The sequence below is a fragment of the Petromyzon marinus genome, unplaced genomic scaffold (genome assembly GCF_048934315.1).
Source record: "Petromyzon marinus isolate PM22_M1 ecotype Great Lakes invasive population unplaced genomic scaffold, UKy_Petmar_22M1.pri1.0 PM_Scaffold_25, whole genome shotgun sequence".
Taxonomy (NCBI): domain Eukaryota; kingdom Metazoa; phylum Chordata; class Hyperoartia; order Petromyzontiformes; family Petromyzontidae; genus Petromyzon; species Petromyzon marinus.
In genome coordinates, this window is record NW_027423224.1 from 1,319,618 (window position 1) to 1,334,138 (window position 14,521).

General features: G+C 43.7%; 1 long non-coding RNA gene across 1 annotated transcript; it reads right to left on the reverse strand.

Moving 5' to 3' along the window:
* Positions 1 to 5,431: 5,431 nt before the first annotated feature.
* Positions 5,432 to 11,076, reverse strand: LOC142923046 (uncharacterized). The gene is made up of 2 exons (XR_012940494.1): positions 10,438 to 11,076; positions 5,432 to 8,222 (listed from the first exon to the last, which is right to left on the reverse strand). It is a non-coding gene; the product is annotated as an uncharacterized LOC142923046 (long non-coding RNA).
* Positions 11,077 to 14,521: the final 3,445 nt, after the last annotated feature.

Genomic DNA, 14,521 nt, shown 5'->3' on the forward strand with positions numbered 1-14,521 from the left:
TATCAGCCATACGAAAAGAATAAGACGAAATGATAGGGGAGGGAGAGGTAGAGAATGGGAAATGGAGAAGCGGTGAGGCTTTAAGAGAGGAACAGAATGAGGTTAAGGAGGGGGACTACTTAATGTGCTGGGGAAGATTATTCCAGTGTAGGTGTGCAGGGAGAAGGATTGGATGCAGGGAGATGGAGGAACAGAGAATATTGGGAACGGAGAGGACGAGAGGGGACATGGAAGGAGATGAGAGGCAAGAGAAGGTGGGGCAAGGCCATAGAGAGATTTGAAGATGAGCATCAGACATTTGAAAAGACAATGGTCGTGAACGGGAAGCCAGTAAAGTTGATGGAGGAGAGGCAAAGTGTGAGAATAAATGGGAGATTGAAAATAACTTGTGGGAAGTCTTTTTTATTTGTTGGAGGGGAGTGAGGGCTGATGCAGGGAGGCCAAGACGACGAGAATTGGTGGTCCAGACGGTTAAAAATGAGAAAATGAACTAGCAGTGGGATAATAGTGGGAGGTATTAGTGATATAGTGGACGTGGCAAGTTATTAATTTGGCGGATCTAAATGGTAGTGGGCTGGGTTAGTGGTGGAGTGGGGGCTACGACTGGAGTGGGCAGGGCTAGTGGTGAAGTGGGTTGGACTAATTGAGGAAGTGGGCGGGCCTTGTCGCGGAGTGTGCGGGTCTAGTCGGGAATGGGCATCTCTAGTGGTAGAGTGGGCGGGGCTAGTGGGGGAGTGGCTCTGTGTACGAGTCTGGACGTTTTCGTGAGTCTGTAGCTTTGAGTTGATATACGAGCCTCTTTGTGAGTGTGTTTGTCGAAGCGAGACTGTCTGTGTGCCTCTGTGCGAGTCTATGCACATGGCCTGGCACAAGCGTCGTGGTGATGTCACCGCCACTTAGTGGCGAATGGCGGTTGTTATTGAGTCTATGCAACCCTGTACGTCTAGCTCAGTGCGAGTACATTTCGCTGTTTGTCTTTTTGTATCAACATGCGTCTTTATATATCAATGTGAGTCTGTGGATCTCTGTGAGTTTATGGGTCTGTCTGAAACTGAGTGTCAGTGGAAGGCATTTGACTGGTAAGCCCTGTGATATCCACTTTTGTGGGCCACTTTCTAACACAAATGCTTGCACTGCATCATGATATATCCAAACAGATTATATTATTAGTCTCGTGACACCATTAGTAGGTCGATGAAAGTATTGGGTACAATATCAAAAATATGCAATAATATTGAAACCTTTAAATGGCAACACCGCATGAGTAACCAGGAGAGTCCTCTTGTGAGTTACACCGAGTTTGTATTCTCCAGCACGTAGTCCATGCGATAAGTTTGAATGCTTGACAAGCAAGAGAAGGAAGTGGAGTGAGCCATATGGAAATTTACTAAACCTCCTGCACCAAAAGCTCAATGCGCTGAAACTGAGAGCGCAGGAGTGGGGGTCACTGGGAGTCTCTTCTCTGTTTCCGTGTTTCATCATCACCACCTACATCACGGCTACCCCCAGATACAAATACAACACAAATCCCCCATATACAGTACACACACACAAGGAAACCATACACAGATCCCTCATGTAGTCTACACAGGCTGTTGGGGAAAGTGCAGTTAGTGAGCACCTATTCAGGCTGACATGGCACACGAGGGTGTGGTGTGGCCAGTGCCATGCTCGGCCACCTTTGTCTCCGCACTGCTGATGTTTACACACTGCGATGGGTACTCGGTTAAGGCTGAATATACACACTAAAAGCAGAATCTGAATATTTATACTGGAGTAATCCAATGAGTGGAGTCAAGACAGGACAGGAAGTTACAACAACCAATATAAATACACGATAAGAGTGCAAACTATAGTAAAGGTGAACAAATCACTTAAAAATATGGAAACAAAATAAACTCTGTTTTATCATACCAGGTAAGGCCCAGAGCTATTATCTTGTTTTTCAGAAGCGACCTGGCCACATATAATAGCTCGAGGAAGTGGATTACCACTTGAAATTTATAGTAGCAAAATAATCTAAACGGATGTTTCTAAATGTGGAGGGAAAAACTGGAGGACCCAGAGAAAATCTCCATGTGTCCACGGAGAGAACTTGAACACTCCACATGTACAGCAGGTATCAGGGTCGGACCCCCAAACTCCTGCATACCAGCCGAGGAAGATAGCATCACACCACCGTGGCGTCACTTAATAATACATAATAGCATGCAAGTCCAAATTACATCAGATCCCAAGCTTTGGAAAGGCAGTAAAACAACAGCAATACACATTTCCAGACCACACCGAGACAATGACAGTCTCCCAATAAAATTGTACATTTAAATTTAATTATTGGTACATTTTCTGGGTTCTTTCGGTAAAGTCACGTAGAATGGAAATAAAAAAATAAAGATAAAACAATAAAATAAAATTCTCCCTCAACGTTTCGGCCACAACACAAGTAGCCTTCTTCAGGTGAAGAAACAGAACTGTCGGGACAACAGCGCTTCAATGAACACTGCTAAGCTTGGCAGCGTCTTTAGGAAAACTACCCATATGGATGCTTACTTAAAACCGGATTCCCACCACCATCCATCCCAGAAGAATTCCCTCATCAAGACTCTATACCATAGAGCCCAATGCATTTCCGACCAGGAACACATTGCCAGTGAACTCGAGCACGTACACCAAGCTCTCAAGGCTAATGGTTACTCCGACTACACAATCCACAAAGCCATCACTCCAACCAAGAAGAAGGATCCTCTTGAGGAGCCATTCAAAACCATCACCTTACCCTACATTGCGGGGGTCACAAAAAAGATCCTGAATAAACACAAGATCCAGGTCCGATTCAACACAGTACATAAAATCCGTGATCTGGTTCCGTCTGTAAAAGATGTGGTTCCAGACATACAGTACCCGGGCGTCTACAAACTAAGTTGCCTCTGTGGTAGCAGCTACATTGGAGAAACCAAACGACATATCTCGGACCGCATCCGTGAACATAAAGCAGACTTGAAGCACAGTAGGACGAATACCTCAGCCGTGGCAGATCACTGTTATAATTCAGTGGGCTCACATGACATTGACTTCTCCAAGACGGAGGTTCTCTGCAAGCCATCCGGCTACCATGAGAGATTCGTTCATGAGGCCATCCACATATACAAACACAGACAATTTCAACCGAGAAGATGGATTTTGGCTTTGTAACCATTGGAAAGACGTTATAAACCATTTCGGTTCTTGATTGATTGTATTTTACGGTGACTTTCAGACCGCAGTCCATTCGCTGGCACTGCCTCTTAGTACCTTTCACACGACGGTCAATGGTATGGTTTTTAGCATGTTGTATAATAATAAATAGTATAACAGTGTAATGTTTAACATAATTCATAAGGCAATATATAGTATCGTAATTGTATAGTGAATATACAGCAGTGTTGTATAGAGTAGGGTTGGTAGAATAATACATAGTGTAATATTACAAGTCTAATATTTTATAGTCTAAAGTATAGGGTAGTGTATAGTAATGCATTGTATAATTCAATGGTGGGGTTTGTCTATGGCAGTGTATATTACGGTGTATAGTCGTGTAATATATTAAAAAAAGTTTAATTGGAGGCATATCAATATAATGCATAATGTTAGAGCTTACATTGGGCTGTATATACGATATTATACAATGTAGTTTAGATTGGAAGGTTGTAATGTATAGTAGTCTAGTTTATAGCATAGTTGTAATGCAACACAGGATAGAGCAGCGCATCATGGCTGTTTCTCTTTCTCCCCCCTCCTTTGTTCCGAGCATAGATGGACTCGTCCGACTGAACAAAGCTTGCCGCTTTCCGTGGTGCTAACATTGAAAAGAAACCGCTACTTTTTTCGTCATAGAATTGTAATGTATAGTAACTCATTGCTAGTAGCTCAGCTGATTGGATAGTATATTGAGTTTATTGATAATGTTGATGTATACTCTTTAGTTATATTTGGTAAAGTCACGTAGGTAAAAATAAAATAACAAAAATCACGACGTTTTGGCCACAACACAAGTGGCCTTCATCAGGTGAGGGACTGGACTGTCCAGAGGACAGCGTTGGAGTGAAGACAGCCAAGCCCAGGTCGCGTCCTTTAAGCTGTGTGGGAGGAAACAAAAGACGCCTTGACAAAGGAATTAGCATAAAATGATGTACTGGACCGGCACGGTTGGGGAGGGGGGGGGGGATTTTACATAATGTTGGTGTGAAGGGAAATAACCTGCTTTTAAAGTTTGGGATACCACTACTTGAAAAAATATACTGTACCATTGAAAATTAGTATAATGTTTGGTTTGATTTAGAGCATCTTTCCAATGATTGCTTAATTTGAAACCATCCTCTCGGTTGAAATTGTGTCTGTGTTTGTAAATCTGAATTGCCTCGTGGACAAATCTCTGATTAAAACCCGTGGGTTTGCAGAGAACCTTGGTATCGGAGAAAACAATATCGTTATCACCCACAGCGTTGTAAGTGATCAGCTACGGCAGAATAATTTGTTCTGCCGTGTTTCAAATCTGATTTGTGCTCACGAATTCGGTCAGAGACATGTCGTTTCGTCTCCCCGATATAGCAGTCACCACAGGTGCAGCTCACAGCTTAAAGGACGCGACCTGGGCTTGGCTGTATTCACTCCAACGCTGTCCTCTGGACAGTACGGTCCCTTCACCTGATGAAAGCCACTTGTGTTGTGGCCGAAACGTCGTGATTTTTGTTATTTTATTTTTACCTACGTGACTTTACCGAATAGAACCAGAGTATGGATCCTTGCAGTCACGAAAACTTCAAATCTAGAATATTGATGTAGTTTATATTTTAGTTTTTTTTATCAGTTTACTATTTGGTATTCATTATACAGTGTAGTGCATACCCAGTTACTTTACGTTAATAGCTCAACTTATTGAAGAATATATTGAGTACATGTATTATATTGATGTAGTTTATTCTTAGTTCTTTCACATCGGCTTATTGTACGACAGTTGGGTAGTTGCAGTTCTTTAGCGTCAATATACTAAATGCCTCTGTTGATATGTAAACTCTGACTTTAACATAGCTACTTCCGTGACCAGTTACATGCTAATCTCCCAGTTACATGCTAATTTCTGACTTTAACACTCTGCTAATCCAACACATTAACACAGCTAGATCAATGATAAATTCTTCTGTTGATATGTAAACTCCTTTGTCAAGGCGCTCTGCTCCTCCCACCCAGCTTAAAAGACGCCGCCAAGCTTAGCAGTGTTCATTGAAGCGCTGTCGTCCTGACAGTTATGTTTCTTCACCTGAAGTAGGCTACTTGTGTTGTGGCCGAAACGTCGTGAGAATTTTATTTTATTATGTTTTATTTTTATTATTTTTTTTCCATTCTACGTGACTTTACCAAAAGAACCAAGAAGATGAATCCCTGCAGTCACAAAAGCTTTAAATCGAAATTTATTGATACATTGTTAAGCATTCCGAGGCTGTTGAAGTGCTGTTATTCGGTATATAGATATATGTTGACATAGAAATTTGAAATATCAGGTGTATTTTTTAACCTGTTTTTTTACCTGGATAGCCTAATTTGCAAGTGTGACCTGACACCAAAAAATAAAACTAATAAATTAGAGCAATGAAGCAAAGAGAAATCAGAGCAAAAACAACTTTAATGCAAGAAATGAACATTCCACAATCATTACATTTCGATTTAAAGCTTTCGTGACTGCAGGGATTCGTATTCTTGGTTATTTCGGGAAAATTCTCACGACGAAATGTCGTGAGAATTTAAGTTAAATTTTTATTATTTTATTATTTCCCTTCTACGTGACTTTACCGAAAGAACCAAGAATATGAAACAATCATTAATTAAACAAAATAAATCACATTACGGTTGCAACACAAGCGCCCGTCTTCAGGTGACAATCGCGATAGCCGCGATGTCTGCTGCGAGCAGCACGATGTCTGCAGCAGACACACCAATTGAAAGTTAAAATACATACATTTTAAACAGATATAGGGTGACTATCGAAGTCATACGTAAAGTGGCTAGGATATGTGCATGTTGTGTGATACACACCTCTATGTACGCACCAGTGATGTGCGGTGAGGTCAATGGCTGGGGAGGCACTGGCTAGTGTCAGAGCCAGATTCACATAGAGGGCGTGGCCTCACGGAGGGGGGCGTGGCCTCACTGAGGGGTGCGTGTTAGACACGTCCCCCTCAGTTATAGCTGCCTCCTCTGGTGCTTTTTCATTGCAATTTCATGACGAGACCAGCGAGCCTAAATATATTTATACACATACGTGAAATAAGTTACCTCGAGTATGGAAGGCGAGGACATGAAATGAAGGGGTCTACAAACATTACACACACGAACATATGCACACACAATTTGTGAAGTAGTGAATGCGAGGTGTGCAAGTCTCACACTAGCTCTTTACATCTGTGCAGTCCAGGCTGAAGCCTCTTCATTTCCTCGGTGCCAATGCCGCAGTCAAACAGGTTGAGTGTCTCCACAGGTTCCTCTCGATGCAGCAGGATCGAGGTGATGGCAGCGCAGTCTGGCAGGGACAGCCTTGTGAATGACAGGTCTATCTCAGTCATGGACCGAGTGGCATCACTCATGGACTTGCGGTCGTGCGGCTCGTGCACACAGTGCAGGAGACTGATGAGCCTGTGTTTGTCAACCTTCTGATTTTCCATGTTGTGATTGAGCCACTCGATTATTTCCTTTTGAGAATCTGCAGATGGAGGATCCAAGATACCCTCAAAGAACATCCATGGAGTGCTTGATGCTAGTCCACAAAAAAACCTCTGAAACACATCAAACCTCCCATCTTTGCTGTCCTCAATAGCTTTGATTATGTCACTCACTGGCCGTGTTGAATGTGTCAAATGCATGGCTATTGCTGCAAAGAATTCCTGGATTGTTAAGTGTGAAAACGAATAACAACTCCCTTATTCTTAGTTCTTTCGGTAAAGTCACGTTGAAGGGAAACAACAAAATAATAAAACGTGACTTTACCGAAAGAACTAAGAATATGAATTACTGCAGTCACGAAAGCTTTAAATCAAAACAACTCCCTTGTTTAATGCCCTCACATGTGAACACTTTGTTGATGAATGTACTTCCTAGTTCAGAAGAACTAACAACACACTCTTCTAGATCTTTTTGGCTGAACACCTGGATGTTTTGCTGAACCCCTTTCAGAGCCATATTTGCAAGAGACAATAAAATTTCCTTGGCTCCGTGGCTGCCACGTCCATGGTGTTCTACGAGCCCAAACACGTATTGTGTGAAGAGGTCGGTCATTGATTTGAGGATAATCTCAGAATGATCAGACTTTTGTAAATGTTCCTTCAGTGTAATGGCTGCTATATGACAGAATGAAGGGTTCTGGGACAATGTATTCACTGTTTCATTTTCCTGCAGGAGCTTGAGTACTCTTTCTGCTAGATTCCTATCTTTGTAAAAATTGCGTAAAAATTATATTTTATCCTCATGGGAAAACCCAGCAATTTCAACAGCTCGATCAACATTCACTCCACTCAGCTGCGCCATGGCAATAGGTCTGGTCGTTATCAAGACCGAGGCCTTGGGCAAGAGGTTTCCATTCACTAGTGCAGCAATGATGCCTTCTACTGTTGCCGTCTTACGTGGATCAGTGCAAGCATTGGCATAGTGAAGGCACTTTCCAAACTCATCCAACCCATCCATAACAAAAAGGGTTCTCTCTTGGTTTGCGTAAACCTCATCCGCTTTTTTTCCCAAACATGAGTGCAGCACAGAAAACAGCTCTGCGAGTGACACCTCTCCAACATCATTTATCTCCCTGAACGTTATGAGCACGATGTGCTCAAAGCGTCGTGCAAACACTCTCTCACCTGACAGCAGGCTGTGCACAATGAATTTGCTCAACATGGTTTTACCGCTGCCTGGAGTCCCAACTACAATAACCAGTCGGGGGTGTGTTTATTTTCCAATGAGATCAAAGATATTATTGTAAGTCATCCCTTCTCTCTGTGCTCTCTTCATCAGCTCCTTGTGCTGTTTGCCTCTCGCTAGTAACTCGTGCTGCTTGGTTTCTTGATGGCGGTAGTAGGGAACCAGAATTGGCTTCACCATTCTCTCCAGCAAAAATACTGCAGGTTCTCCAGGTCGTGCGTTGTAGTCTCGTGTTAATGATGTCAGCTTCAGCAAGAATTCTCTGTAATCATCACCAGGGTTATCTAAATTAAACAAATCATTTAAAAACAAATTAGTTTCATTTACACTAAAAAAACATTCCTATAACAGACAAATATGTTTAAAATAAACTACGTAAAAAAAGCATATTTCATCATGGAAAATGTATTGCCATCATGTACATCACAAATTATTGTGTGGACATTTTCCCGATGTGTATTCTACATATCTCAACAAAAATTTACCACCACTTGTCTTGTTTGTTTTGCATGTGAAACAAGATAGTACCACCACATTTGAAATTACGATGTACATCAGCATAATCCCAACCTAATGCTATCAATTTGTGTCTAAAATGCACTGCTGCCTTGTCCTACAATTATTATTTTTTGTTGTTTAGGATGTTGAATTTTACTTTTTATATTTCACTGGTATTGGGGTTGTGTTTCCTTTTCCATTTCAAGCTGGCCTACATCACCTAGCAAGGGGGCTACACTGTGGTTGAGTGCAGTACACCAGGCACGGTCCTAGCAGCAGAGAAGATGAAGTGCTTTCACCTCCACAACAGCCACATGAATTACAGAATTCGTAGCATCCCACGTGTTGCATCGTAGGTTCACTTAAACTTCAAATAATCTGGTTACTGCATCATCAGCAAGCACTGTGGCATCCACTACATTGGGGAGTGTCGATTTCCAATAGCAAATTTGCTCAACAACTTCCATCTGCTTTCCAAGTAAATACTGAACCCAGAGGCGCACCACTTGGGCAATGTTGACCATAAGAACCGTGATACCTCTGTATCTGATGTTATTTTAATCTCTCGGGAATCATATATTCAGAGTCATTTAATCACGTCGACTTTTTTTCTAAATGAGAGGGATACAAATTTGACGTTTAATCTGGAGTGAATTATAACCAATCCAGTTTCAGTTTCATTTATTTTGTATAGCCCTGTGAGCCATTCGGCTCTTGAATCGGGTGCAACCGCAACAAATAAAAACAGGAAAAAGAAACATCTTAAAGTGACTACGCGCAAACAGAAAAATCCAGGAAAAAACAGCAAAGTCTTCCAGAAAAAGCACTGTATATCAATGCTGTGTGCAAAAATCCCAGTGGGATGCAAGTCAAACAATAACAACCATAAGACAATTTAGAGTAAAGTTATCAGTCTAACTCTGTACTACAACAAACAAATATGGCTAAACCAAAACGTTTTCGAAATCACCAAAAGAAAGCTATAAAAGCAATGGAACAGTGATCATAAGAACTGATTGAAATTTTACAATAAACGATATAAATAACATGTACTACCAAACTTTGCAGCCATAGCTGGCTGCATGAGTCACTCCATAACAGCAGGAGTATCAGTAGGAGTGTCAACATTTTTAAAGAGTTAAGAGGATAGAGTAGGTTCCGTTTCATGAGTCAATGGCAATAAAAGGCTGGGTGTCCTTAGAAATAGCAGTGATAGCTAGTCAATATAAAAAAAATTAGGAGTAAAAAATGTCCACAAAGGAGGAGACATTGTACTGAGAAGAGCAGATAGCCAAGGACGGAGCCATGTGGAACACCATAGAATGGGGGCTTCTGAACGGAAGGCAGTCATTGCTTGGAAAAAATAGGGCTCACTTTTAGAGGGTGAAGCAGAAGCAGTGGGGAAGTGTGTGAGAGATGCCTGCGTAGCAATGCCGATTCAAGAGGATGGAGTAGAAGCAGCTTCCATAATTTAAGAGAGGTGGTCATTCACCCTGCAGTTTCAACGACATGGCCTTGGTGGAATCCAGATTGTACCAAGTCATGGAGACCATGGCAGCAGATGGGTTTGCTGCCATGGCCAAACATCTTGGGCTTGACACTTGAAAGAGCTTCATAGCTCATTACATTCTTCCAGCTGAAATAAAATGTCTGTGTCTGAAGAGGTGAGAGAAAATCACCATGTTTAAGTCTTTTGCAAGGAAAATGAGGTGTAGGATAGGACAGAAATTCAGGAATGTTGGGGTCCAGTGTGGATGTAATGTTTTGATACTGACACACATTTCCATTATCCATCCATCCTTTCCTCCAAGTTGCTGATTCCTTGTACATACCCTGCTATGGAATGGAATATTAATGTCCTCCTTCTGAGAGGAATGTTGTCATGCAAGGGTGGTGCAGTTTGTTAATATTAAATGACAATTCATATCAGTTCAAAGCAATTATTTCACTTAAATTTGCCAGAGACATGCAAATGAATATGTGAAGTTTAGCATCACTCACGAGAAGCTGCTCCAGGGATGGCTTTACCCGCAGTTCAGCTCAGATCGACACCCATCACGTTGAGCTGCTGCTCATGCTGTGATATCCACAGAATCCATGAGAGGGATCTCGGATCTCAGCGGCACCAGCACGGCTTCAATGAATCTCATGCACACTTCTTCTCCCTTGCCGAGCACCAGGTCAACCAGGTGCCGTGTTCGCACAATGGGGTCATTCTCGTTTTTGAGGGACGCGTATTCGCCGTACAGGACTATCTCTGTTTGACAGGAATGGTCAAGCACTTCTGAAGACTTCGCCTGGAGGTATTCCTGCAGTTTCACTTTGTTGGTTCTAATAATCTCATATGCAAGATCATTTGATGCCATCACGACCAATGCATCGAGTCACCTGAGGAAAATGAAAACAAACCACGTGTCACCTGTAAGCATAGTCATGTAATTTTAGCCAGGTAAAAGAAATAATAATTATAAAAATAAAATGTTGCTACTAAATTCTAAGAGGTCTCGGTTAGGTACAATTGTGACTCTAGCTATTTGATCGTGAATACATTGGGTTATTTAAATTGTAATAAAAGCTTAAAATTGTTATTGGAATATATAGAAATACGTAAAATTGCATCGAAACACTTTAGGCATCTCAAAACACTCTTCAGTGCAAGCATTTGAACATTCACATGAACACAACACTACGATAAAAAAAGTAAAATGTAAACCTAATTCAAAACACCACACAGGTTTAGCAGATTAAGCAGCTGTGTGACACCACGTGCTCACTGCCTCGACCATCGTGATGCCACGCAGACGGCGAATTGCGCTGTAATGTGCAATGATGGAGATAGCGTCACCTCTAGTTGAGTGACGATTAGAGGGTGGGAGCCAGGTTTGATCTTGGGTAGTCCCTATGTAGTGGGCACTCCCATGCTCTCAATGTATGGGTAGAGGGTGCTCTGAGGTTGTCTAGAAGTGGTATGACGTCACATACCGCGTTCCCAGCAACGGCTGGCGGGGCCGTTTGTGAGGGGGCCGGGGGAGCTGACGGAGGGAGCCGACGGGGCCGGGGGGGGGGGGGCGACGGAGCCGGGGGCGGGGGGCGACGGAGCCAGGGGGGGGGGGCGACGGAGCTGGGGGGGGGCAACGAAGCCGGGGGGGGCGACGGAGCCAGGGGGGGGGGCGTGGGCGACGGAGCCGGGGGGGGGCAATGGAGCCAGGGGGGGGCGATGGAGCCAGGGGGGGGCGATGGAGCCAGGGGGGGTTCGACGGAGCTGGGAGGGGGGGGGGGCGACGGAGCCAGGGGGGGGCCGACGGAGCTAGGAGGAGGGGGCGACGGAGCCGGGGGGGTGGGGGGCCGGACGGAGCCAGGGGGGGCCGACGGAGCTGGGGGGGCGACGGAGCCGGGGGGGGGGCGACGGAGCCGAGGGGGGGGGCGATGGAGCCGGGGGGCGGGGGGGGGGGCGATGGCGCGAGCAGAGGGAGCCGACACTGACTTTCTCATACATTATGCACTGACTCACTCACACATCATGCACTGACTCGCTCATCATGCGCTGACTCGCTCATCAGGCGCTGACTCGCTCATCATGCGCTGACTCACTCACACATCATACACTCGCACAACCACTGACCCATTCACTCATCATACACAGGTTCACTCATCGTGTGCTGGCTCACTCGCACATCATACACTCACTCTGCCGCTGACTCACTCACACATCATACACTGACTCACTCATCATGCGCTGACTAACACGTCATACACTCACTCAACCTAATACTAACTCACTCATCATACGCTGACTCGCACATCATACACTCACTCAACCTAATACTGACTCAATCATCATATGCTGACTCGCACATCATACACTTACTCACGCTGCTGCTGACTCACTCACACATCATACACTGGGAGTGTCGTGCTACCAGCTATGGCTGCAGGTTTTGTCGTACGTGTTATGTATATCGTTGTTAAATTTAAAATCACAGTTCTTATGATTACTGTTGTTACATTGTTTTTTTAGCTTTATTTTGGTCTGGTTGTGGTGTAATAGTTTTCTGCAATGTAGATTCATATTTTGTTTGTTGCGGTTGCACCCGACTTAAGAGCCGCATGGCTCACAGGGCTATACCTAATAAATGAAACTTGAAAACTTGAATACGCTTCACGGAAATGAGTAAACATGACCTTTTGTGGAGGTAGTGTTTGTGTGGGAAAGCCAAAACTTAAAGTACACACATGAGGCAGCGCCAATGTTACTGTAATGTTCATTATGTTAAATAAATCACTTATACAGGACAGCAGTGGTCCATGCGTCTGTGCAGCCACCTTCCTACGTCTTTGAATCTCCACCTACATTGTCTCTTAGGAATCCTTCAAAATGAGCGGCACGTTACATCATCATCAGCAGCCATTGTCTCTCTACCGCTGAATGAACGCCTCCCTATATTTGTTTAACGTGAGAAATTAATGAAAAAAAGTCTTAATTTAACATTTTTTATTAGTATCAATAATAACGAAGCATCTGGTCAGTGAGTATGCACCACGTGCATTTACAACAGCATGCAGAGCATGAGACTATAACGAGTTTTGTACATCATGTTTGTAAACCCAAGTAATCCATTCTTTAGTATGAGATATTTATACATTTAACTCTTTGTGTATTGAGCTGTGTGTATTGCATTGCTGCAAACTAAATATCTATACTGTACATATACAGGCCGGTCTGACTTAACCAGCGTTCTTTTTACAAGAATGTGCTATAACAAGCAATATTAATTTATCCCTGGGGTGTCACTATATACGTATGATTTTATGAGTAGTCAAAGAGTACGAGGAGATAATGTAATAGGGAGAAGGGGGTGAGGGCGTGGGCTTAGTCGCTTTTTCTCTCATAAAGCACACATCTCCACAGGAAATGAAAAAAATAACACCTGGCAAATGGACATACATTGATGTTTACGCCCAAGACGCAACAACTCTATTGGTTTCACTATCGTACAGCTCCACGCTACACACAGCAGACGCGTGCTCCCTACAGAGGATAAACTGTCGAGCGTCTTCTACGCCGACAGCACGAGCTTCAACACAAACATCCCCCATGTAGCTCCACAGACTGGTGGGTCAAGTGCTGTTAGTGAGCCCCTTTGAAGACCCGCACGCAAAGTGGGGTAGAAATGGCCAGCACCACACCTGGCCACGTTTGTCTCATAGGTTATACTGATTACCCATTGTACCAGGCACTCATTTAATGCAGACACAACCTAGAGGACCCAAAACCAGTGTAGATATCACGTGCTATTGATAACTGTGGCTGAGTTTGTTGTGCAGCATGGCTCGCCACAAACACACAGGCGATGTACACAAACATACAAGATACAAATGAGAAAAATCTCCCATATCGTTTTTTACATTATTGGGATTAGTTCTGCTAGCGAGCACCTAAGAAGGCCAGTACGGCACATGAAGGGGTGGGTACATAAACACAATAACAATAAAAGCCATTCGCCACTCAAAATTGGTGACGTCAACAAAGTGTTTGTGCCAGGCTAAGTGCACATTGAGGTCATGTGGACTGTCGAAGGCTCATGGGCAGGAGGTTACAGGATAGATAAAGGTGTCATGGGTTGAGTGACAGGGATGACTGGCAGATCTACCACCTGTGCTCCCTACTGTTCCACCTTGCTGCATTTTACTCATTCTGCACTCCGCTCGTTGTTGTGAGCATCACTCCTCCGCCCTCCGTTATTGCTGGAGGCGGACATCCTTCACAAAACTCCTCCAGAGACGCTGATCTTGAAACCACTGGTCGAGCTGTTGGCAAGCCCAAACAGCTCCACCATCCTTCTGTTACACAGCAGTCAAACTCTTGCCTATAGCGATAAGCCCCTTATATCTGGACAAACAGAAGCTGTTTGGGTACACAGTGACTGGGCATTTGGGCTACATGACTCAGCCAATGCTGCCTCACCTGCCTTAGTATCTCACTGATGGGCATTTGTCCAGATCATTCAAGGATCTAAGCTGCTCACATAATCTAGTTTGTTAAGCCCACGGTGGATCGTAGACAACTTGGATATGCAAAACCAGT